At 38.4% G+C, this 24424-nt stretch overlaps 1 protein-coding gene across 1 annotated transcript in view; it reads right to left on the reverse strand.

Annotated features, from left to right (window-relative positions):
• Positions 1-24424, reverse strand: part of HS6ST3 (heparan sulfate 6-O-sulfotransferase 3) — a 718830-nt gene that overhangs the window by 341707 nt on the left and 352699 nt on the right. The gene's annotated exons all lie outside the window — the stretch shown is intronic.

Consider the following 24424-nt stretch of genomic DNA (forward strand, 5'->3'; position numbering starts at 1 on the left):
GTATAGCTGGAACAATGCCTTGTATAAGGTGGGTGCTCCATAACCTGTCTGGTCTCTGGTTTTTGCTAGAAACTCTACTGAGGTAAAGATAAAAATGACTGGAGGCACAACTATAAAAGAATAATGAGAATTTCAAAAATATCCCATTTTGCAGCACGATCTTGCTTCTCTTTTCCCATGAGACTAATTAAAAGGAAACGGGACTAAGGACAGATTTAAGCAGATGATGGTACCAACTGCTATGATGGCTGTCCTGCATGTAATCCTGCCATCATTTTTCCTCACATCGTATTAAATGCCCATGCTTGAGAAAGACCTCTCCGCTGAAATGCAAATAAGTACACAAGGAGAGTTGGAAGCACTTTCACGCTTTGAAACCCTGTACACAATGAGATCCACATACGCGAGCCATTGAATTGTAGCCAGCATGGAGGACTCCAAATTAGAAGGCAAGTTGATAAGTACAACCACTAATGTGCGAAGGATTCCTTAGACAGACTACCTAATGCCCACCCACCCAAAATGAAAAGCAGTACATGATGTCATGTTGAGGGAGAAAAAGCAAAAAAAAAAAAAAAAGATCTCCCTCTCAGTTCAATAAGCATGGCTTCCACTTAACTTGCAAATGGGAGAAAGAAAGAAGAAACTGGAAACATACATTTAAAGGCAAAAAAATTGAAATCAAGGAAACTAGCTTCAAGTGACACTGCATATTTTTTCTAAACTTTTCCCCTAACAAGTCTTGCTAAGAAAAATAAAAGTCTACTCAGGGGCACCAATCATTTTAACCTATGACCAAGGATTTTTCATGGGTGATGCATGTGTCCCCTCTCATCAAAGAATTTTTTTCCAATTTAAAAATGCTAACATGCATGCATGCCAAGTTGTTTCAGTCGTGTCCGACTCTTTGCGACCCTATGGACCTTAGCCCGCCAGGCTCCTCTGTCCATGGGGATTCTCCAGGCAGAATACTGGAGTGGGTTGCCATGCCCTCCTCCAGGGGATCTTCCAACCCAGAGATCGAACCTACATCTATTACGTCTCCTACGTTGGCAGGCAGGTTCTTTACCACCAGCGCCTCCTGGGAAGCCGTGTCATTTCTGCGACTACCATTTTCACTTGGAAAATATAAAGAAAAAGAAACAAATCAAAATTATCTGTAATTCAATGGCTCAAAGAGAGAGTTATCCTCATAGTTTGGTTTCATATTTCATTTTTACATTTTTATTATTGTAAAATTGACGATGAACATATGAAGATTTTTAAAGATTATAACAAAGTAAGCACCCGTATCCATCCAGTCCATCCTAAAGGAAATCAGTCCTGAATATTCACTGGAAGGACTGATGTTGAAGCTGAAAGTCCAGTACTTTGGCCGCCTGATGCAAAGAGGTGACTCATTTTGAAAGACCCTGATGCTGGGAAAGATTGAAGGCAGGAGGAGAAGGGGACGACAGAGGATGAGATGGTTGGATGGCATCACGGACTCAATGGACATGAGTTTGAGTCAACTCCAGGAGTTGGTGATGGACAGGGAGGCCTGGTGTGCTGAAGTCCATGGGGTCACAAAGAGTCAGACACGACTGAGTGACTGAAGTGAACTGAATTGAAGCACCCGTGTAAGCACCACCCAGATTCAAAACTATAAACCTGTACCATCCTTTAGAAGTTCCTTATTGCTCCAACCCCAGTCACCCCACACTTCCTCATCACCCCCATCCTCTCTTCCTAAGCCTAACACTTCTTTTGACCCCTGTTGCATCTCTAAATAATATGTTAAAAGTTTCATTTGTTAAAGATAAATTGTACAACAGACGGAACCATGGCCATTAACTTGTAGTAATATGTGATGGAGTATAATCTGTAAAAATACTGAATCACTACATATACTCTGTATGCCAGAAACTAATATAATATTGTGAATCAATTATATTTCAATAAAAATAAAACACAAAGTAAAAGTTTTGTTTCTTAACTTGATAGAAGTGAAATTATACACTGTGTATTATCAGAGGCTTGCTTCTTTTCATTCATCATTATGTCTGTGCAAAACTCATCCAAATTAAGGCACAAGCTACATTTCAGTTATTTTTATAGCTGTGTAGTAGTCCACGGAGTAAGACTTTGTAGATTTTGATTCTAACACTGATGGTCATTTGGGTTGTTTCTATGTTTTGATGCTAAGGTTATTTTTATGCATGTGTCCCAGGGAAAATTTGCAAGCATTCATGAGCGTGTCCACCTAATAACAAGTACACTGGGTTTAAAGGTTATATGCAGGTTCAGATTTACTCAGTAATACCAAAATGTTTTCCCAAGTAGTTATACCAATTTCTACTCCCCAAAAAGCGGATGAGAGTCCCCATCTACAACCTAACACTTAGTCTCATCCAACTTCTTAGCTGTTACCAATCTGGAAGTTATGTATAGTTTAAATACTTAATACTATTGAGTTGGAGCCTCTTTTCCTATTAGCTTTGCCATTTTGAGTTTCTCTCTGAGCGTTTCTGTGAGTGTGCACAAGTGTGTGAAGTGTCTTGCCAATATCTTAATATGTTTATAATGGACACTACAGATGTGCTGTTTTCAGATTAAGAGAGATAGGAAGTACTTCTTTGGGTTTTTTATGGCTTTAAAACTTAAAATAAATATAGAAATGATTAGAGAAACTACCATGGTCAATAGCACCAATATTGACATAATTGCTCAAACTAGTAGCGGCAATCACTCTTCCTCTTTTTTCCATTACCCTATCTTCCTTCCAGAAGGTAGATTCTCTACTATCTTCCAGCAGGTGATCGAATTCTATTGAGACTACTTCTAAATTATGTAGTTCGTTCTAAGAAACCTACGGTTCCTCTCTTTCCATGATATAAAGCATACTTATTTGGGGGGCTTTCCAGGTGGCGCTAGTGGTAAAGAACCCGCCTGCCAATGCCGGAGACAGAAGAGACGTGGGTTCAATCCCTGGGTTGGGAAGATTCCCTGGAGGAGGGCATGGCAACCCACTCGAGTATTTTTGCCTGAAGAATCCCATGGACAGCGGAGCTTGGTGAGTTCAAGTCCATAGGGTCACAAGGAGTTGGACATGACTGAAGTGACCTAGCATGCAGACATACTTATTTATAAGCTCCACTCTTGTTTCCAGAATAGCTATTATGATCTACAGTGCTAGAAACATTTTTGTACAATGTGTATAAGCATTTCTCTATGATGTATATTAAAGTGGTGTTTAGAAATATGGTGTGCGTGAATGTTTTAATTACTAAGAAATTCCAAAAGTGAATGAGGGTTCTCCACTGCTATTCCAACCTCATAAAACTCTTTTCTTGGTAGCTTTAGTGAGTGGGTAGGGCTTCCCTGATAACTCAGTTTATAAAGAATCCACCTGCAAAGCAGGAGCTGCTGATGCTGCTAAGTCGCTTCAGTCGTGTCCAACTCTGTGCGACCCCATAGATGGCAGCCAACCAGGCTCCACCGTCCCTGGGATTCTCCAGGCAAGAACACTGGGGTGGGTTGCCATTTCTCCAATGCATCAAAGTGGAAAGTGAAAGTGAGACCCTGGTTTAATTCCTGGGTTTGGAAAATCCCCTGGAGAAAGGATAGGCTACCCACCCCAGTACTCTTGAGCTCCCCTTGTGGCTCAGCTGGTAAAGAATCTGCCTGCAATGCAGGTGACCTGGATTCAATCCCTGGGTTGGGAAGATCTCCTGGAGAAAGGAAAGGCTACCCACTCTAGTATTCTGGCCTGGAGTTGGAAACGACTCTTGCGAGTCCTTTGGACTGCAAAGAGATCAAACCAGTCAATCCTCAAGGAAATCAGTCCTGAATATTCATTGGAAGGACAGATATTGAAGCTGAAGCTCCAATACTTTGGCCACCTGATGCAAAGAATTCATTGGAAAAGACCCTGATGCTGGGAAAGATTGAAGGCAGGAGGAGAAGCAGACGACAGAAGATGATGAGATGGTTGGATGGCAGCACCAACTTGATGGACGTGAGTTTGAGTAAGCCCCAGGAGTTGGTGATGGACAGGGAAGCCTGGTGTGCTGCAGTCCATGGGGTCACAAAGAGTCAGACATGACTGAGTGACTGAACTGAACTGAGAGAGTGGGTAATGGTATTTCATTGTGTGTTCAATTTTAATTTCTCTGAATAATGTTATTTAACACATTGTCATGTATCTGTGAGTCTTATAATTTTCCCTTTTTTAAATCTTGGGGATTTTTATATTTTGTATTGGATTGTCTTTTTCTCACCAAATTGAGGAGGTTCTATTTTTTATCTGGGTACTAGTTGTTTGCGAGTTGTACGTGTCGCCAGTTTGTGGACTGTATTTTCACTCTGTTTACCAGTGCCTTTTGATAAAGAATATCTTAATTTTAATATGATGAAACTAAATCCTCCCTTAATGATTTACATTGTGGGGTCTTACATGATTTGTGTCTTTGTTGAAGAAATCTCTTTCTATCCTGTGGTCGTGAAAACATACTCCTAAATTTTCTTCTAAATGTTTTATAATTTTCTCTTTCACTTGCAAAATTTTAGTCACTTTAACTTACTTTTTATAAGGATATAATAGGCACCAAACTTCAATCTTACCATACAATTAACTAATCATTTATCCATTACAGTTTATATTTACCCCTGTTCTGTAATCTTTATAAAGTTTTTTCATATATACATCTCTGCATTTTACTCCAGAGTTCTACACATTCAACTCTGTACATTGTCTAAATATGGACAATATGGATAATGAAATATAGACTTAAATATAGATTTAAAAGAATATGCCTCATCTATTCTTCTTCATGGGTGTCCTGGATATTCCTTGGACTTTATTTATTAAAGTAATTTTTTTAAGCATATCTAGTTACACAAATTCATACCATGCTGTTGAGCTTTTTACTGAATTGGCATTGAATCTATAAATAAACTAGGAAAAAAATAACATCTGATCTAAGACTCTGACATATGGCTCCCCATTTTTTGAGATTTTCTTTAATTTCTTTGCAATAAAAGTTATAATCTTCTACATTTTTTCCTGCATTCTATTTGCCTAACTGTACACATTGTGGTATTGGAGAAGACTTTTGAGAGTCCCTTGGACTGCAAGGAGATCCAACCAGTCCATTCTGAAGGAGATCAGCCCTGGGATTTCTTTGGAGGGAATGATGTTGAAGCTGAAACTCCAGTACTTTGGCCACCTCATGCAAAGAGTTGACTCATTGGAAAAGACTCTGATGCTGGGAGGGATTGGGGACAGGAGGAGAAGGGGACGACAGTGGATGAGGTGGCTGGATGGCATCACAGACTCGATGGACGTGAGTCTGAGTGAACTCCAGGAGATGGTGATGGACAGGGAGGCCTGGCCTGCTGCGATTCATGGGGTCGCAAAGAGTCGGACACGACTGAGCGTCTGAACTGAACTGACACATTGTTTAAATAGGAACACAGTATTATAAAACTTCTATCAGATTTATTCATTCTCATTACTTTCATAGTTTGTTACACTAACTTCTCAGGGTTAGCCTATAGAAATGAAACTCACTTTTAGATGTTGATTTTATATCCAGCTGCCTGCTAAACTGTCTTATTAATTCTACTAACATATTTACATATCTTTTTGTGGTTCCTACGTAGATAAGTTTTGAACAATGACAGTTTTGCTGCTTCTTGCCAATTCTTATTTTTCTTTGCCTTATTACATCAGCACAAACCTCCAGTACAATACTGAATAGAAGTAGTGACAGCTCTTGGCCTTAAAAAGCTTTCAGTATGTCACCATTAAGTGAATGTTTGCTGTAACCTTTGGTATAGATTCCTTTCATCAGACTTTCATCCATTTCTGAAGTCATAAGTAGATGCTGAAGTTTATAAAATTCTTTTTCTCCTGAATCCATTGGAAGTTTAAAAAGATTATTGTGTTTTATGTGATAATCAATTTGTTAACATTAAACTTTGTATCCCTGAGACAACACTATATACTATCTTTCTTAATGTTATCTGGATTTCATCTACTACAACTTTATACGTTTGCACCTAATTTCATGAGGGGAAGAGCTAAAATTTTTCTTCTAACCTACTTGCCTTTTGGCCAGGTTTTTGTATCAGGGGTCTGCTTGCCCCATATAAGAGGTTTCAGACTGCCCTCTTTCTTCGTTCTTCTCGGAAAGAGTTCATGTAACATTGATATTACCTGTACTCTGACTATCTGGAAACACTTGGCCCTGATGAGAAAGCTCAAGGTCTCATGGACTTGGCAGAAACCCTTGAAGTGGAAGCAAGCTTTGAAGCTCACCCAACTTCCAGCATTCCAGATCTCACTTGAGTTTGTGTCTCTTCAGATTTGTTCAGATTGTATTAGCTCGGCAATGCATTTGTAAAAGATTTTAAAATTATTTTTCACTAGCTTGTGATTATTTTAATCAAGTGATCTCTCATAACATCAGAAATGGAAACACCAATGATCTTCTGATAGGATTTGACCTGTCCTTACTTCTCAGACCAGATATGCTCAAGCCCACCTACTATACACCATGTCTACTCTTACACATAGTAGAGGTTCAGGTGATATTTAGTAAATGAGCAAATGAATATCATAACTGCTTTCTACGTATTTTGTTATTGCCCTTTTCTCAACACATTATAATTTTTACTTACATGTTTATCACCCAAGCAGAACTGTCAGTTTTTGAAGAACATGAAGCTGTTTATATCTGTTTATATGTCTTCTTATCCCCAGTGTCTAGCACATAAATTTACTGAATAAATGAGTGAATAAGTATACAGACAAATCAATCACTATAGTTAATTTGAATATATGTAGGTTAAATTTTACCCAGATGTGTTTTAATAAGCTAACAAATAGGTAATTAATGCAATGCAGGGAAACCAAGATATAAATCATCGATTTCTGCAGCAAAGTAAATGTACTGTTATTTAATTGGGTGTATCTCCCATTTCATGGAGTTGCTTATGTAAATTTCACATAATTAAAAGCCTACAGTGAGCTGTTCAATAGCACTCAGGATGCTGTTTGTTTTTTGCCCCCAGGCAGCTTGATTTTGGCAGAAGATGTCCAGTCTAGATGCATTATATGAATATAAGTTATACTTCTTGACAAGATGCTCTGAACCTCATCATTGAAAGAGAAGGGATACAAGTAGATGGTGCAACGCAGGCATGCTGCCAGACCTATTTCCTTAACTGAAAACTACCTGCAAATACAATTTAGAGTCATATGAGCTGTCTAATTCTTAAAGCCTCTGTTATGTGAAGTAATGGCCTCCTACAGTTTACCACTAAGCATACATACATGAAAAATCAATACCAATGCACAGATAGTTCTCTGAAGAAGAGCAAATGTTACTCCAATAACTAACAGTATCCAGTCTCAAAGTGTGTAGAGATCAGGTCAATGGCTGATTGACTCTGCTGCATTCAAAGCTGGAAGACAGCAGCCTGTTTCCTAACCTGAAGTTCAGAGAATATAAAATAGCTAAATATATCTTTACAAAACATTATGGAGTCTTACAGAAAAATCTATGAGCACTGAGAAGGAAAGTGTTCTAGGATGATGCTTCGTTACCAAATTAAAAGAAACTTGTTTCCTGTATATAAAACAATCAACAACTTAAATGAGTGGAAGAATTCCAAACAAATCAATTCACTTTCATAGTTAAAACTCCTTTCACTTGTTTAAGTTCCTGGTAAATGTCTGATAGTTGAAAGCCAGACTTCTCTGTTCATTGTTGGATTTGCTTTCTGCTCCCACAAACTAATAATGGCACAGTGACCTGGTTAAAACCCCACAGAAGAATGGTTCAATCCTGGGGAAAACAGCATCCTTTCACAGAAATTATTTCTTTGCTGTGGTGTCATATACAAAACCTTGAACTCCAAGTAAAAGAATCTACTGAAACTCTTGCCTTTCATAATTGCAATATAGTGAATTTAGCTACTCAGAAGTAGTTAAAATAAACCAATCTGCTCATTAATCATCATTATAGTTACAAAGAGAATCAAGCAAATAACCTTTCAAAATGTTTCTAGGGCCAAACTTCAAATCACTCCAGCAATTTTCAAACACTGAATTGTAGAGGGTTCTTTACAAAACTATGCACAGACTATAACCAGTTAATTAAAGCAGATCTTAGTGATGACATTATCAATTTACCATTTTTAAGTTACAAAAACAAATGTGAACACCTATCAATCCTTTTACAGCTGGCAGGGCATCACTCTCCAGAAAGAATTTATTGTCATTTGTGTGCCTAAAGCCAGGGAAAGAACAGGCTATGCAGTCGTACCAAGAACTGTTGAAAACAGGAAGACAATTAAAATCACCCGTTTCAGTTCAGTTCAGTTCAGTCACTCAGTCGTGTCTGACTCTTTGCGACCCCATGAATTGCAGCACACCAGGCCTCCCTGTCCATCACCATCTCCTGGAGTTCACTCAGACTCACATCCATCGAGTCCGTGATGCCATCCAGCCATCTCATCCTCTGTCATCCCCTTCTCCTCCTGACCCCAATCCCTCCCAGCATCAGAGTCTTTTCCAATGAGTCAACTCTTCGCATGCGGTGGCCAAAGTACTGGAGCTTCAGCTTTAGCATCATTCCTTCCAAAGAAATCCCAGGGCTGATCTCCTTCAGAATGGACTGGTTGGATCTCCTTGCAGTCCAAGGGACTCTCAAGAGTCTTCTCCAACACCACAGTTCAAAAGCATCAATTCTTCAGTGCTCAGCCTTCTTCACAGTCCAACTCTCACATCCATACATGACCACTGGAAAAACCATAGCCTTGACTAGACGGACCTTAGTCGGCAAAATAATGTCTCTGCTTTTCAATATGCTATCTAGGTTGGTCATAACTTTTCTTCCAAGGAGTAAGTGTCTTTTAATTTCATGGGTGCAATCACCTCTACAGTGATTTTGGAGCCCCCAAAAATAAAGTCTGACACTGTTTCCACCGTTTCCCCATCTATTTCCCATGAAGTGATGGGACCAGATGCCATAATCTTTGTTTTCTGGATGTTGAGCTTTAGGCCAACTTTTTCACTCTCCACTTTCACTTTCATCAAGAGGCCTTTTAGCTCCTCTTCACTTTCTGCCATAAGGGTGGTGTCATCTGCATATCTGAGGTATTGATATTTCTCCCGGCAATCTTGATTCCAGCTTGTGTTTCTTCCAGCCCAGCGTTTCTCATGATGTACTCTGCATAGAAGTTAAATAAGCAGGGTGACAATATACAGCCTTGATGTACTCCTTTTCCTATTTGGAACCAGTCTGTTGTTCCATGTCCCATTTAGCCCAGTTAATAAGCAAGAAGGGACACAGTGCTACACTAGAACCATGGACACATCAGAATTCATCTTTATTCCAAAACTACATGCCTAGTCTGATATCAGGGATATAAACTGACCTACTTAGAACTGTCAGTGTTGCACTGTTTAGAACTGTAGGCTTCCCTTGTGGCTCAGATGGTAAAGAATCTGCAATGCAGGAGACCTGGGTTCGATCCTTGGAGAAGGAAATGGCAACCCACTCCAGTACTCTTGTCTGAAGAATTCCATGGACAGAGGAACCTGGTGGGCTACAATCCATGGGGTTGCAAAGAGTCAGACACAACTGAGCGACTTTCACTCACTTTCAAATATAGCCAATGTTTATCTTTTATATGCTACCCTGAAACCAGTATGACTTCCACAGTTTGTTGAACATCTCCAGTGCAACAACCAAGACTGTCTTCATTATCAGCAACTAGATGATGATCTTGACATCCCTTTTTTTGAAATCATCCATGTCTGTCAGGCTCAGAACAAGATAACATGTATATGTCTTTCTTCCTTTGCCTGATGACTACTAGAGAAATCCATTTTTTTCTTCATTATTTATGATAAAATTCATTAAAACTGAATGGGTATGAATTATAATCTCAGAAGAGCACTGACTGCAAGGATTTCAGTGTCCCTCCTGTCAAGACATTGGAGTAGACACACTGTGTCTACTGTAGTCTCCACTTCCCTGATGATTTTAATAATGTCACAGCTCCCTCAGAATACATAGAGCAGGAAACAGAAATATGATCTGGGAATTTTAACTCTCAAGCTGCAATTCAAACATCATCTTTTTTTTTTTTTTTTGTCTTGAGAACCTGACAAATGTAACAGATTGGGGAGAACAGTCTCTTAGAATCTATTTCAAATGTTAAAAAAGGAAGTCAAATCAGAACCAGAGCACCTTGAGTCTGAAACACAGCTGTTTGCCAAGGCTTTGTCCCTTTTGATTGCTCCCTATGCCTTCGAGTGAGTCTATCTCAGCACTTAGAGAAATGGTTCCATTAGAAGAACTGAGCAGAAAACATCTAGAAAAACATCTTTGGGTGTTTTCTTAAAAGATGAAAGAATCTTAAATCAGAGCCAATCCATAAACCTTATATAATTTTGTTACTACAATTTTATGAATAAATGTGTAAAATAGAAAAATATAGTTTGGCAATCTTAATGTGCTATGTATTCCGTTTTTTAAAAGAGATTTTTTTAATGTGGACCATTTTTAAAATCTTTATTGAATTTGTTACAATGTGGCTTCTGTTTCATGCTTTGGTTTTCTGGCCAAGAAGTATGTGGGGTCTTAGCTCCCTAAACAGGGATTGAACCTTCACCTCCTGCATTAGAAGGCGAAGTCTTAACCCCTGGACCACCCAGGAATTCCCACAATGTATTCTTGATTCCAAGTTATCAACCAGGTACCCCTGAGCATAGCAAAGTTCAGCAAATGGATTTTGAATGCATAAGGGTAAGATGGCAGTACGGGAATACAGACTACAAAGCAGAAGCGGATTAACTGAATTACAATAAAAGAAAAAAACACTACCTTGCTATTGGTCAAACAGTTCTTTTCTTTCAAAATTCGATGTTTTCCCAGTTCCTAAAACTGTATGCAATACTACGGAAAAAATGTTTCCACTATAGCAGCATAGAGTAGAACAGGGGTATGATACACTAGCTAAGGCCCTCTTAGCATTTTTATTCAGAAAAAAATAATCCTCAAAGAAACACCTGACATGTTAAAAACAAAAAAGATAAAAAAAATTTACTGTTAAAAATGCCTACATGGAATTTATATCTTAACTAAAACGTCTGAAATCTTCTTACTCAAGAGTATCTAATGATGAGATTTCCAAGCCTAAATTAACAGAGCTACTTCTCCCTGATACAGAAATAGGTTCCTATTGATTAAATTCAGCAGAGGGCAAACTAAGCAGTCTTGTCTGCCCATCTGTATGTGTTTTGCCAGCTCAGAATATCCCTAAAGAGGAACAGAAGTGCTTGGAATCAATACTGTCCAATTCAATTTTTTTTCATGGCTATCAAAAAGAGTTTGGTAATTAAGAAGCAATCCCATTAAAATGTCCAGCACCTATACTATAATCAACAGCGTCTTAGATGGTTCTCTGTTTCTGAAATACTATTTACGTATTCACTTTGTACATCACATTTATACAACTGACACATTGTCACCAAGCAAATAACTATTTTCTATTTGGATCACCTATGCTGCCAGAAGTTGCAAGTTAAGGGAAATCATTTTATATGGTTTGCAGTTTGAGATTCTTTTAAAGAAACCCAACCTGGGATTATCAAGCTTGTGATGTTAAGCATTTTTGCAACTTAAGCTAAGTGTTTCCATCAAGTGTTTTAAAGATAAATCTCAATCTTGCCACATTCAAATGACAGAAATTTTCCATTAAAAGGATAAATATGTGTTTGACCCTTGAGGTATACATCTGAACAAGGACAAAATAAGAGAAGAGATTCTAACCAGGGCCATTCAACTAATTGTATTCAGTCTCCATGAAATTGTTAGAGTTTAAACATATCAACATTTTTTGTCTATTATTTTGCTACTTTATTAAAATATTGCATCCATAAATACTAAAGATGAGAAATTATTTGCATACACTAAGGGTAGCTATGGTAATAATTCAAAAAGATTAATTATTTCATAAATATGCAAACATTATAATTATATACAGTAGCTACACTTTCCAAAGGAAAAACTCTAGACAGCATCCTAATACCTCAGACTGAAAAATAATATTAAAATCAGGACTGTATAGTAAAATCTATGATTTATACCAAAAATTAGTTGCAAATATAAGTAAATTTTAAAATTTTATATAAACTAAGTTATAGGGAAAATCAGATTAATCTAAGAAAGTGTTTGTCCTCAGTCATGTACAGCTCTGCGACCCTATGGACTGTAGCCCACCAGGCTCCTCTGTCCATGGGATTCTCCATACACGAATACTAGAGTGGCTTGCTATTCCCTTCACCATAACCTAAGAAAACCTCAGTTTAAATACCATCACTAAGGCAAAAATAAGCCTTTCTAAGCCTCTAATTGTCACTTTCTCAGATGACTTTACAATAAATGAGACAGAAGTGAAAGTGTCTCCTAGGAACTTAGAATCTAAGTTCATCATAGCATACAAAATTAAGGACATGTATAACAGATATATAAAATAAATATATACAAAATATATAAATAAGATTACATATTGTATAACTCATTACCAAGAACAATATACTCACTTATTACTTACAAAAATGTATTTATGTATCAATAATGTATGTTACTAAAGCAGAAGGCTTTTGGACATTCAAATCTGGATATAGCAGGCCACTTGCCTCATCTGCAAACGGACTACAAATGGATAAGCCATGTTCTGATTAATCTACTCATTTTTAGTTTTTCACAGTAGAAACAATTTATAACAAAGGGTCAAAATGGTGATTATATAGCTACATCAATCCTAGTATCTTCAGTCTCACATAGTAGTAATCATAACAAAAGGTTGAAAATACTGATTATAGTTACTATATACATGTTATTTTTATGATATTTATCCCAACACATCCAGATAATAAGGAAGAAAATGAATTTGTTCTTTCAAAAATTTACCTAGAACAACCAAGTCTCAGAATCCAACTAAACATACACATAATAAAAAAGCATTCAGTGAAGTTGACACTTCCACAAAAGATAACACAGTCTCATTACTCTGGCAGGAACAACTCAGAGGTTATACTTAACTCAAGAGGCCAAAATTAAGCCAGCAGTTTTTAAAAAGGTATTTTTGTATTTTTCTACAGTAATTCCACTGGCCTGGTTACTTCTGTTTCACAGAAGTACAGCATTTCTGCTTCCACTATAAAATCACCGTTAAAGAGTTTTAAACTAACCTAAAACCAAGGGATAACTTGACCATGGATAAACAGTTCACACTGTTTTATAATAAAGACAAAGTTCAAAACGACCTAACCACTAAAATTTTATTTCAAAACTATACTAAAAGTACTAAGAGGAGCCAGTGATTTGAGTTCCATCTCTACAAACACCCAGTTTCTTTCCGTCTTGTTTCATCACTCAAGTTCTGGGGAGTGATATGTGTGGCCTGCACATTCAACACTCAGTAATTAAGAGACTGATGCTCAGTCATCCCCTTCCAGTGGGGAAAACACTATTCTTTGGAGAAAATACCTAATGGGACCCCTCTTACTGTATTAAGACACCTTACTTTGTGTCTCTTCATTCTAACTCGATGTCACACTAATAAACTTTAAAGCAAAGTGGTCTTGGGTAATACATATTGGTAAAATTAGTAGTCAGACTGACAAAAATATAAAGAGGAAGGCTAAGTCCTGACTCAGAAAGCAGGAAAGAGGAATTTATAGCATTCATCCTCCCACACTCAGTTAATTCCTTGAACTTCCATTTATTTCAGCATATCAAGAATATTGTGTCCTCCTCTGCCAAGGTGGCATGAAGATACACATCATATTTTCTAGGGTTCAGTAATATCATTCCTTGATAAGAATAGAAGGAGCAGAAATAAGAGGTATGTGTACTAAGTCACTTCAGTTGTGTCCAACTCTTTGCAACCCCATGGGCTTTTTGCCAGGCTCCTCTGTCTATGGGATTCTCCAGGCAAGAATACCGGACTGGGTTGCCATGCCTTCCTCCAGGGGATCATCCCAACCCAGGGATCAAACTCAGGTATCCTGCATATTGGCAAGCAGGGACTTTACCACTAGCACCAACTGGGAAGCCCCCGAACAAGAGGAGGATTAGGTAATTAGCCGTTAGGCTTAAAGTCTTAAAATGACAGCTTTCCTACTATTCCTAACCACTCTTCAGGTGGCACAGTGGTAAAGAATCTGTCTGCCAACACAGGAGATGCTGGAGACAAGGGTTTGATCTCTGGTCGGGAAGATCCCCTGGAGGAGGAAATGGCAACCCACTAGTCTTGCCTGGAAAATTCCTTGGACAGAGGAGCCTGGTGGGCTACTGTCCATGGTGTCTCAAAGAGTCAGGCACGACTGAGCGAAGATGCAAGGATTCTACTGTTCATAGTGACCCACAGTCAGCCTACCTACAAATTTATCTTTTGCAATGCAAATGAATCTCTCCATCCATGAAAAAACCCCAAACATTTTAGGCTGTAAGCAGAAAGCCCTGTACTTTAGCAGATGCCCGTCCAAATGAAGATGAAGCATCGCGCAGAGCAGATTTTAGTGTGATCATCAATGCAACTTAAAAACATTGATCTGACACTTATTTAATATTATGAATAATCATTGTACTGCCTGGTAATTAGAGATAAATGTTAAGTCGTTCACATAAACGACTAAAATTAATGTTAGGTTTACACGGCAAAATCAAATTTTCATGGTACTACACTTTTCATTGAATTACCCCCAAAATCAATGACTGCTATTATATATAGTGGGCCCTCCAAGGTGGTCCCTGGAGAAGGAAATGGCAACCCACTCCAGTATTCTTGCCTGGAGAATTCCATGGACAGAGGGGCCTGGTGAGGTATAGTCCATGGGGTCACAAAGAGTTGGAAATGACTGAGTAACTAATGCTTTTCCAGGTGGTGCTGTTGGTAAAGAATCTGCCTGCCAATGCAGGACCTGGAGGAGATGCAGGTTCGATCTCTGGGTCAGGAAGATTCCCTGGAGGGGGAAATGGTAACCCACTCCAATATACCTGCCTGAAGAATCCTATGGACAGAAGAGCCTGGTGGGCTACAGTCCATGGGGTGGCAAAGAGTTAGACAGGACTGAGCAGAAGCAGCAGTAGCATCTATGGGGACATCTCCATTCCACTATGATATCTTTCATGGCCCACACCTGAGTCCCTAAGATATGCCCTAATCTCCAGACCTTTGATCCTCCTTGAAAGCACCTAGTGTAATATAGTCAACTCTTGACATCACTACTCGTCAAACACCCCAGCATATCCATCTACAGCCACTCAGGTTGGAAATTTCACCAGCTCTGACAAACCAGGGCAAAGAGCCCGAGTTCAGAAGGTCAAAAGCAAGCTGGCTGGAGGTCAGAGGTTAGAGGCGAGACTAAAGATGAGACTCTTCTCCTTTCCTATCACCACAGTTTCAAAGATCTCATACAATTCTTTCCAATAATAACCAACAGGGCAAGATAAAGAGAATAAAATACAGGGGAGGAGGCCCATAAATGGAAGTGCAATTACCTTTAAGACACTCATTTCTATATTAATATTTTGATCAAACCTGACTCAACAATAGTCAGCAAAAGTTGGCCAGGAAATATTCAAGATTACCAGACTACTCAGAGGTGGGGGTAGAAAGCAGTTTCAGGTGTTAGGAGGTGCTATGACAAATTGTCGTTTCCTGTGGTTGATTTCCAGGTGTGCGATGATTTTGCATGATCAAAGGAACGGACCATGAGCTTGTGACTGTACTAAAAATAGTACACTAGAACCAGTTTAGTTCTACTTTTCATGTGCCACTGAAAGAGCACCCGATACACTATTTGTGGAGAAGTGGAAGCAGGCAGAGTCCAGATATTTTCACTTAGCAGTTCAGTTCAGTCACTGTCGCTCAGTCATTTCTGACTCTTTGCGACCCCATGGACTGCAGCATGCCAATCTTCCCTGTCCATCACCAACTCCCAGAGCTTGCTCAAGCTCACGTCCATTGAGTCGGTGATGTCATCCAACCATCTCATCCTCTGTCGTCCCCTTCTCCTCCTGCTTTCAATCTTTCCCAGCATCAGGGTCTTTTTCAGTGAGTCAGTTCTTCACATCAGATGGCCAAAGTATTGGAGTTTTAGCTTCAGCATCAGCCCTTCCAATGAATATTCAGGACTGATTTTCTTTAGGATGGACTGGTTGGATCTCCTTGCAGTCCAAGGGACTCTCAAGAGTCTTCTTCAACACCACAGTTCAAAAGCATCAATAGTTAGGTGCTCAGCTTTATTTATAGTCCAACTCTCATATCCATACATGACACAATTCTCCAAGGTGTTTCTCCACATGCTGTCCAAGCTTTTGTTTGGCCTATCTTTTCAAGGGTGTTTGGATGGCAAATATCCTTAGAAGATAAAAACAGTGTTTCCTTCCAAGGTAAAGGTTGGTCTGGTTTACACACAGTCCACCATAAAATATTGGATTTCCTATACTCAGAGGTCCTCAGCTGCGCCACAGATCTGCTATGTACCCAGCATCCTAGGTGTACTGCTGTGTACCCAGCACCCCACCTCCATGGCGTGACTTGGGGCAGGAGAGGTGGGTGGGGGCAAAGGGCAAGCAAGGGGGAAACAGAGAAGAGAACCAAAGCGACCATGAAGCTCATGCTGCTTGTTGTGCTGGGAGTAATAAAGCCCTTTGTCTCTGAGCCAAGGGTCTCATATCTTTGGCCAGCATCCCTGAAACTGTGGCAGGCTTGCATGATAGCTTACAAGCAGAGTAAAATCTCTTCCCTACAAGGAGTCAAATCTTACCCCTGGGAAAATAGGATCAACCTCCCAGATATCAAGGTAGGAAATTGCTTTGGATTTTCCAGTCCCCCTGGGAAAAAAATATAGGAGTGTGTCTTATCCCAGCATAGGTAGTTCTGGTAGTGAAGGGAGAATAAAAAGCCAAGTGAAGAACTTCTCCAAGACCTGAGAGATAGTCATATTGCTTGCTTCAAATATTCTAACAATTCCCTTTATCGCTTATTAGGAAAAAAAAAGATCGCTTTTTAAGACACAAGGCTTCATTTTTGTATAAAGTGGTATGTGTAGCGTTATATGTAGTGTTATGCGCTTGTTGTGCTGTGAGTAATAAAGTCCTTTGTCTCTGAATTAGAATAGTAGGGAATTCAAATAAAATTAAGCCACATTCAGAAAACAAAATCTTCTTAATACCCATTTTTAAAAATAAAACTTCAATAACATTGAAATCAGACTTTTTATGGCCCTATATATGAAGGCAGCCTCCCCACAAAATATGAACCTTCAGTTCAGTCATTTTTCTGTCTCTATTTTTGGTCAATCTTTTGAGATGAAAAAGGGAAACTTTTACAATTCCCTGGAATATGGAAAAATGTCTCCTTCAACACTTGGGTTTCTTCTGCTCAACTGTGTCATTTGGTTGCAGCACAAACTCAATGATACTGTTTCAAAACATGGCTATTTTACTCTCAAGTTCTGAGCCTCTACGAATTTCACAGGTTTCCTATATAGATTCTGTTGATGATTATAGTTCTCCTTGGTTAATTAACGCTCTGAAACATTTAATTTTGCATTACAGAAATACCAGTAAAGAGATTGAAAAATAAAACTAGATGCAAATTTTATGCTCATTGCAATGCACAAATTAGGGCATACAAAAATCCCTGGCTGGATTCAGAGTTTTCTCATGCCAGCTAGAGCCTCAAAAAAAAAAAAGAAAAAGTTAAATTATTTTTCACCAAATCAACAGAGGTAAAAATGATCACATAAAAACCAGACTAAACAAAAACAAGTCAATGAGGCTGCTACATATAACGCTTTATACAAATGAAGTACTGTCAAAATACTCCCAAATGTCAGAAACTAATTTAGAAATATATCTTTAAAAAAAAAAAACTGTCTTAGTGTAAATCTGTTTTCTATAAATTTAGTCCCAGTCTCTCATTATCACAAAAATATCTGTCTTCTCAATTTCTAGAACTGCTTCTGTAATATTACTTTGCAGAGTACATGTGGTCTGCCAGTGTTATCTCTCAAAGGTGGCCTCCTTGATCAGAGTATTTGAAGAAGATAGCCTCGCAGGACAAATCATACACAAGAACAATCAGCCCTGAACGAGATGGCTTTTCAGAATCATTTTTAGACATGCATAAATCAGAGATGCATTTGTATTACCTAATCACCACTAATGAAGCTGAAGCAGAGAATTCAAACTTCAATATTTAGCTAAAATTTCAAAGTGCAGCATCTGAATTAAACTAATACCATTGCTTGGAAAGCTAAGACAAGGTAGTTCCACATTTTCTAGCCAAACACTCAGGGCTGGATAAGAGGACTATGTTTGTTATCTTTTAGACTAGAACAAAATTAAAATGCAAACAGATATAAAACCATCTTGCTTAATTTGGAAATACAAAATTTAAAAAAGTATTTTGCCTTTTAAAATAAGATTCAGTTCAGCTCAGTTGTGTCCAGATCTTTGCAACCCCATGGACTTCAGCATGCCAGGCTTCCCTGTCCATCACCAACTCCCAGAGCTTGCTCAGACTCATGTCCATCGAGTCAGTGATGCCTTCCAACCATCTCATCCTTTGTTGTCCACTTCTCCTCTTGCTTTCAACCTTTCCCAGCATTAGAGTCTTTTCCAAGGGGTCAGTTTTTTGCATCAGATGGCCAAGTATTGCAGTTTCAGCTTCAGCATCAGTCCTTCCAATGACTATTCAGGACTGATTTCCTTTAGGATTGACTAGGTGGATCTCCTTGTAGTTTAAGGGACTCTCAAGAGTCTTCTCCAACACCACAGTTCAAAAGCATCAGTTCTTCAGTGCTCAGCTTTCTTTATAGTCCAACTCTCACATCCATACATGACTACTGGAAAAACCATAGCTTGGACTAGACAGACCTTTGTCAGCAAAGTAACGTCTCTGCTTTTTAATATGCTGTCTAGGTTAAAATTGTGTTATCTATGTCAACATCATTGAGGGTTTTTCTTTTTAATTGTAGAAAAACGAGCAATATGACTACCATCTCTCTCTTTTTCCCACTCTAACATCATGTGATTTTTGCTATGTTGGAGGAAATTGTGTTCTATGAAACTTGAAAAAGAGTCAGAAATAAAATTGCACAAGTATAGCTGCAGCCGTAAGAGACTAAATCTCCTTCCATAATTGTGCTGGGTATTTTGACATGGCAAAAATCAGCTATTGGTTCCAGCTGGGGTCTTCACACAGGGGTTTCAAGAGTCTCCATTATGATTTCACAAGTCACAACCAAATGTTAGTCTAACGCCAGCATACTTGATACCTACCCAGGCTGTTTTGCCAATAACATAATTTTACCTCTTTAGCAGAGCTGCCACATGCTGTATGACAAGTCTACAACTGCACTTTCGGCCACATCTATTTCATAATGAACAAGAACAGTTACTGCCTTTCCCTCGGCAGAGAAAATATCACCAGAGCATAATTTCTTATTAATTCTAGGCACCGTTTCTAAGACAAGTTAGCCAGAAACCTCTTGGGAAATTTGTATGCTCAAGACAATCATCTCAACTTCTTGAGGGACTGGTAAATATTTGTACTGAAGAATGAAAGATGGATGGCTAGCCTCCAGGGCATGGAAAGAATACTCAATAGTTATACCAATCTAGGCAGGAAAAAAAAAAAATAGCTCAGAGGTAGGCAGGCAGGGGTCTCTATTCAACACCGAATGTTTAAAGACATCTTTATCTAAAAATGAGGAGATCTCACAATTCTATAAATAGTCAACAATGGTGAGATATTTCACAAACATCAATGTTCTGTTGAGATGAATAGACAAGTTTTTAAATGAGTCTCAAAACAAATCGTAAAAGTTCCTATGGCAAATACCAGGGGGAAAACAAGAAAGTAACAGTCTATCAAAAAGGCTCATAAAACTGATAAAAAGCCAATAGCATGACCCCAAAAATATGATTTTGTTCAAGCCAACGCATTTATGAGAACCACCTATCTCTCTGAGTGAGTTTCAGATTCACTGAGCAAAACATTCATTTGAGGTCAGAGGAAAGTAGGCAGCACATGGAAGACTAGTGGGGTCTCTGGAAGCAGAAGGCATAAAAAGGTCTTGCTAACCTGGGGCTGCTCTACAATGTGTTTTTTAAAATCCAACCTATGTACTTGTTGTCTGATTAGAGTTTTAGCAAGTAATATGATATAATGTGGGGCTTCCTTTGTAGCTCAGTTGGTAAAGAATCTGCCTGCAGTGCAGGAGACCAGGGTTCGATCCCTGGGTTTGGGAAGATCCCCTGGAGAAGGGAATGGCAACCCACTCCAATATCCTTGCCTGGAAAATCTCACGAACAGAGGAGTCTGGTGGGCTGCAGTCCATGGGGTCACAAAGCGTTGGGCACGACTGAGCAACTAACACTTACTATAATGTATAACACCTTTTATTTGTGCAAAATTCTTTGAAATTCCATGATCTCTTTTTATATTGGAGAAGGGCAGCAGAAGGACCTGATGTTGTTCATTGTTTTTGAACGTGTTCTTAAGAAGTAAACCTATTGTAATAAATAGCTGGACAGCCTGCTACCTGCATTCTCTTTACTAAAAGACAACTAGATCACTATAGTGTTCTGAATATTTACATAGATGTAGGTAAGTACATAGATAAATGTTAGAAACATTTTAATATATTATACACACACAGGAGTAGGGTCTTCTGCAGATAAATCTAGGCATGCATGCACATTTACTTGTCTGTTTCAGATTTAACATGGCCCTAGTCTATAAAGAGGTCTGTTTAGTAGCGGTATTTGGTAACAACAGAGCCACTGACCATGAGGTAGAGTTGAGTAAGGGAGCCAGGAGACTGAATCAGAAGCATCCTGTCTCATAGAAACTCTCCAGGAACTGGGATCATGCAGACTCATAGCAAAGGCATAATTTTTATTTCTCCTGGTTTATCATGGTAGATGTCATAGAGAGCATTAGCAGTGTCTTCCTGGGGTGGGAGGGGAAAGAGAATGTTTTTTAGACAATAGTTCATACTCAGCATGACTGCTCTGAGGTTTCCAGACTATACCTGTTCATCCTAAAAAGCAAGGGGAAAAAGATATAAAATTGTACCTTATCCAAAAATTATGCTCATTCTGTACCTGCTAAATTGCTAGACATGGCATGTAAAGATGAAAAATAAAACAAATATTCTCATAATCTAAGAGAGACAGGCAATTAAACTGAACTGTAATACAGACTAAGTGCTACAGTGGAGTTACAGAAATAACGTGGAAAAGCACCTTGTTGGGGAGGGCTTGGGCATTGGGTGGAAAGGCTCCCTAGGAGAGGCCCTCCATAGCAAAACCTAGAAAGTCAAGAGGATGGGAAGGAAGAAAAGTTGCAGGAGCATTAGATGGAGGGAAAAGCCACAGGAGCAAAAAAGAACATGATTCCTTAGAAGCACAAGTGATGGGACAGATAAGAACTCTTTTTTGTATTTCTTAGGTACCATGCCCTGCAACAGACATGGAAATATCCTGAACAAAGCTGTGCTCAAGAGACCTATATGAAATAAGGGCTGAAAGTTAAGCCCAAGATACACTAGGACAAGCACTAGATGCCATTTTAAATATTTTGGTCTTTAGTGTAAATGATTTTTTTTTAATTGACAAACTGTAAGCAAAGGGGAAATATGATCGTATTTACATGGGAGACATTTTGGTGGCACATATGGGAATAGTGAAAATGGTTGATTACGTAAGAAATACATAGGAGTAAGTGGGTCTATTGATATAAAATAAGTACAGAATTTAAGATTATTTAGTGAGCTGATTTGTAAAGATAACCCAGAAGCTTTGTGCCAAGAGAGAAAAATAAGTTCTATCATCCTCAAGTTTTTAGGCCAGAATGAAAGAGGATGTGGGAAGAGCAATGTACCATGGACAGTTCCACAGTAGGCACCGGAGATTGCATCTTCAGGAAGAAGAGCAACCCCCTCCTCAGAAGACAGTTAGGTGGAAATGGAGAAAGTTCTCTGGAGACAGGAGTGCATGAGGGAAGGACTTCTGGGAGCTGAGACACAAAAGAGAAGAATAGGAGAGAAAGAAGAGGTGGAACAGGAAATGGGCCTTGGCAGTTACAATTGAGGAGAATTCGAGAAAGCTGATGACCTTGCTATGTCAGTGATACCTCCAGGTCTCCTTCAGCTGGTAAATTTGAATGGGACTAAAGTAGAAGTTTAGCATCCTTATATAGGGTCCAGGGAAGGCCCATCATGGAGTCTGGAGTACGGAGAATACTATTGCAATGATCCAGATACTGAGGGTTGTAGAGAGGATATGGGTGAGTTGCAGACGAAAGAGGCAGAAGAGAACTTGAAGAAACACCTAGAAAAAGAGGTGTGGAAATGACAAAGGAATTCCAGGTTTCTGCTTGGATATGACGCTAACCTCACAAACTGGACTAAGCAAAGCAGAAGAAGGACCATGTCTAGAGGGCAGACTGCTTGTCTTTCTGGGTCTCGGCTTCCTTTCCATGTCTATGGAATAACAGCATGGTCCTAGTGGACTCTAATGCCCACACCAGTGTTGGCTGTCTCTGCAAATAAGAATTCATCAAGAACATTCCACTTTCAAATAAAAGGTCTTACCTACACAGCTCTCAGGGGCCCACTAACATTCTTAGTCTTTTTCACTACCAAAGCAATGCATGAATTCAATAAAAAAGAAACCCATGGAATAGGAATAATGAAGCCCAGTTCCAGGCAGCTGGGAGTGCCAAGTATTCTTTTTTAAGAGGGAGGTCACACCAAAGACCTTGTCAATCATATTCTGTTATCATTATGAGAGGAGAAAAATACTCCCACTTGTAACCCTGCACTAGTCTTCTCTCACATACAGGATTCTTTTACTATTAAATAGCAGTTATAATACAAAAAGCATACATATTTGAAGGTATTACTATTGGGTAGGTCAATATGCATAATAAGATGTGGCTGATTTAATTTAGTTTCAGTTCAGTGGTCTAAAAAGAAATCCTATGCCTTAAAAAGAAAAGATTAACTTCCTCTGGAACTCATTTTTTATCTTAAGATATAGATTTAAGATCGATAGCTATCTTGCAAAGATATCCATAAATAAAACTTTTAAAATTAAAAACCCTAATATCATAATTTTAAATTATTTTTTCTACCAAAGTGATATAAAGGAAAATATATAATTCAGGGTACTCTCACAAGGCTGATTTTCAGTCTTTAATAAGTAATGTTTTGGTAATAATGGATATTATTTGCTTTTTGAAAAAGGCATTTTAGGTTTCATAAAATATAAGCCATGATTTCAAATTATTTTTTAAAAAACCATAAATGTTAACTATAAGAGAACAAAACTTTTTTGGTAGTCATAAACTCTGGTTACCAACACTGATGTCAAGAATCCCTCTGACATACATTTTGCCCAACCGATTGTTACATTTCATAAAAAAACATAATAGCTTCAGCATTTTCTTCTTCAGTAAACACTAGGTGATATCTGGTTCAATGCTTTTCAGTACAAAATTACGCCAAAGAAAAAGGCCCATGTAATAGGTTTGACCTATTGTTTTTACCTATTTCTTTCCAATTTTCACAACCTATTGTAGCATCCAGCATCCCTAATGCAGGGTGATTCATTTCTGACTCCACAATTGACCCCTAACGACGCTGAGGTCATTCACTGCATTTGATACCCCATGTTTTTTTACAGCTTCTCCTTACATTTAGATTACGTTTTTATTCAGATTGAGTATAGTATGCTCTAAATCTTGTGATTGTCAAAGAATGTGTTTACAAGCTTCAAGGGCAGTTTGGAATGAGAGGAAAAAATTCTTTAAAATGCTGTTTCAGCAGACACCATCCATTCAGTCTATTTATAAGAAATTACCAGATGAAACCCTTGGTCTCGCATCACTATTCTAAGAGATGTCATATATATAAATAGCAGGGTAACAATATCTGTTTTATATACCATATAATTGTATACTTGATCATGCTCAAATCCTTTTATTGCCCATAAAAAGGTGAAGTCTACTAAATATAGTCCTATATAAGAAGCCATATCATTCAGGTATCATACTGAACCCAGAAAGCGCAGTATAAAATGTCACTTGCATACAAACCCATTTGTATTCACTAAGAAAATTAGAATTTCAAGATTTTAGTATTAAGAAATTAATATTGATTACTGAATCATTAAGGTGTTCTTGATGCTTAAATTTCATTCACCTCACAGAAATAAGAGTGAAACCTCACTGTTTAAGTCAATTTGAATTAAACATGTAATGCCCATTAGTAGAAAGCCCTCATTATAATACAACTTTCTTTTTGGCTTATTCCCATATTAGGGTCCATTCCAGAATA

This window comes from Capra hircus, chromosome 12, assembly GCF_001704415.2.
Source record: "Capra hircus breed San Clemente chromosome 12, ASM170441v1, whole genome shotgun sequence".
Lineage (NCBI taxonomy): Eukaryota > Metazoa > Chordata > Mammalia > Artiodactyla > Bovidae > Capra > Capra hircus.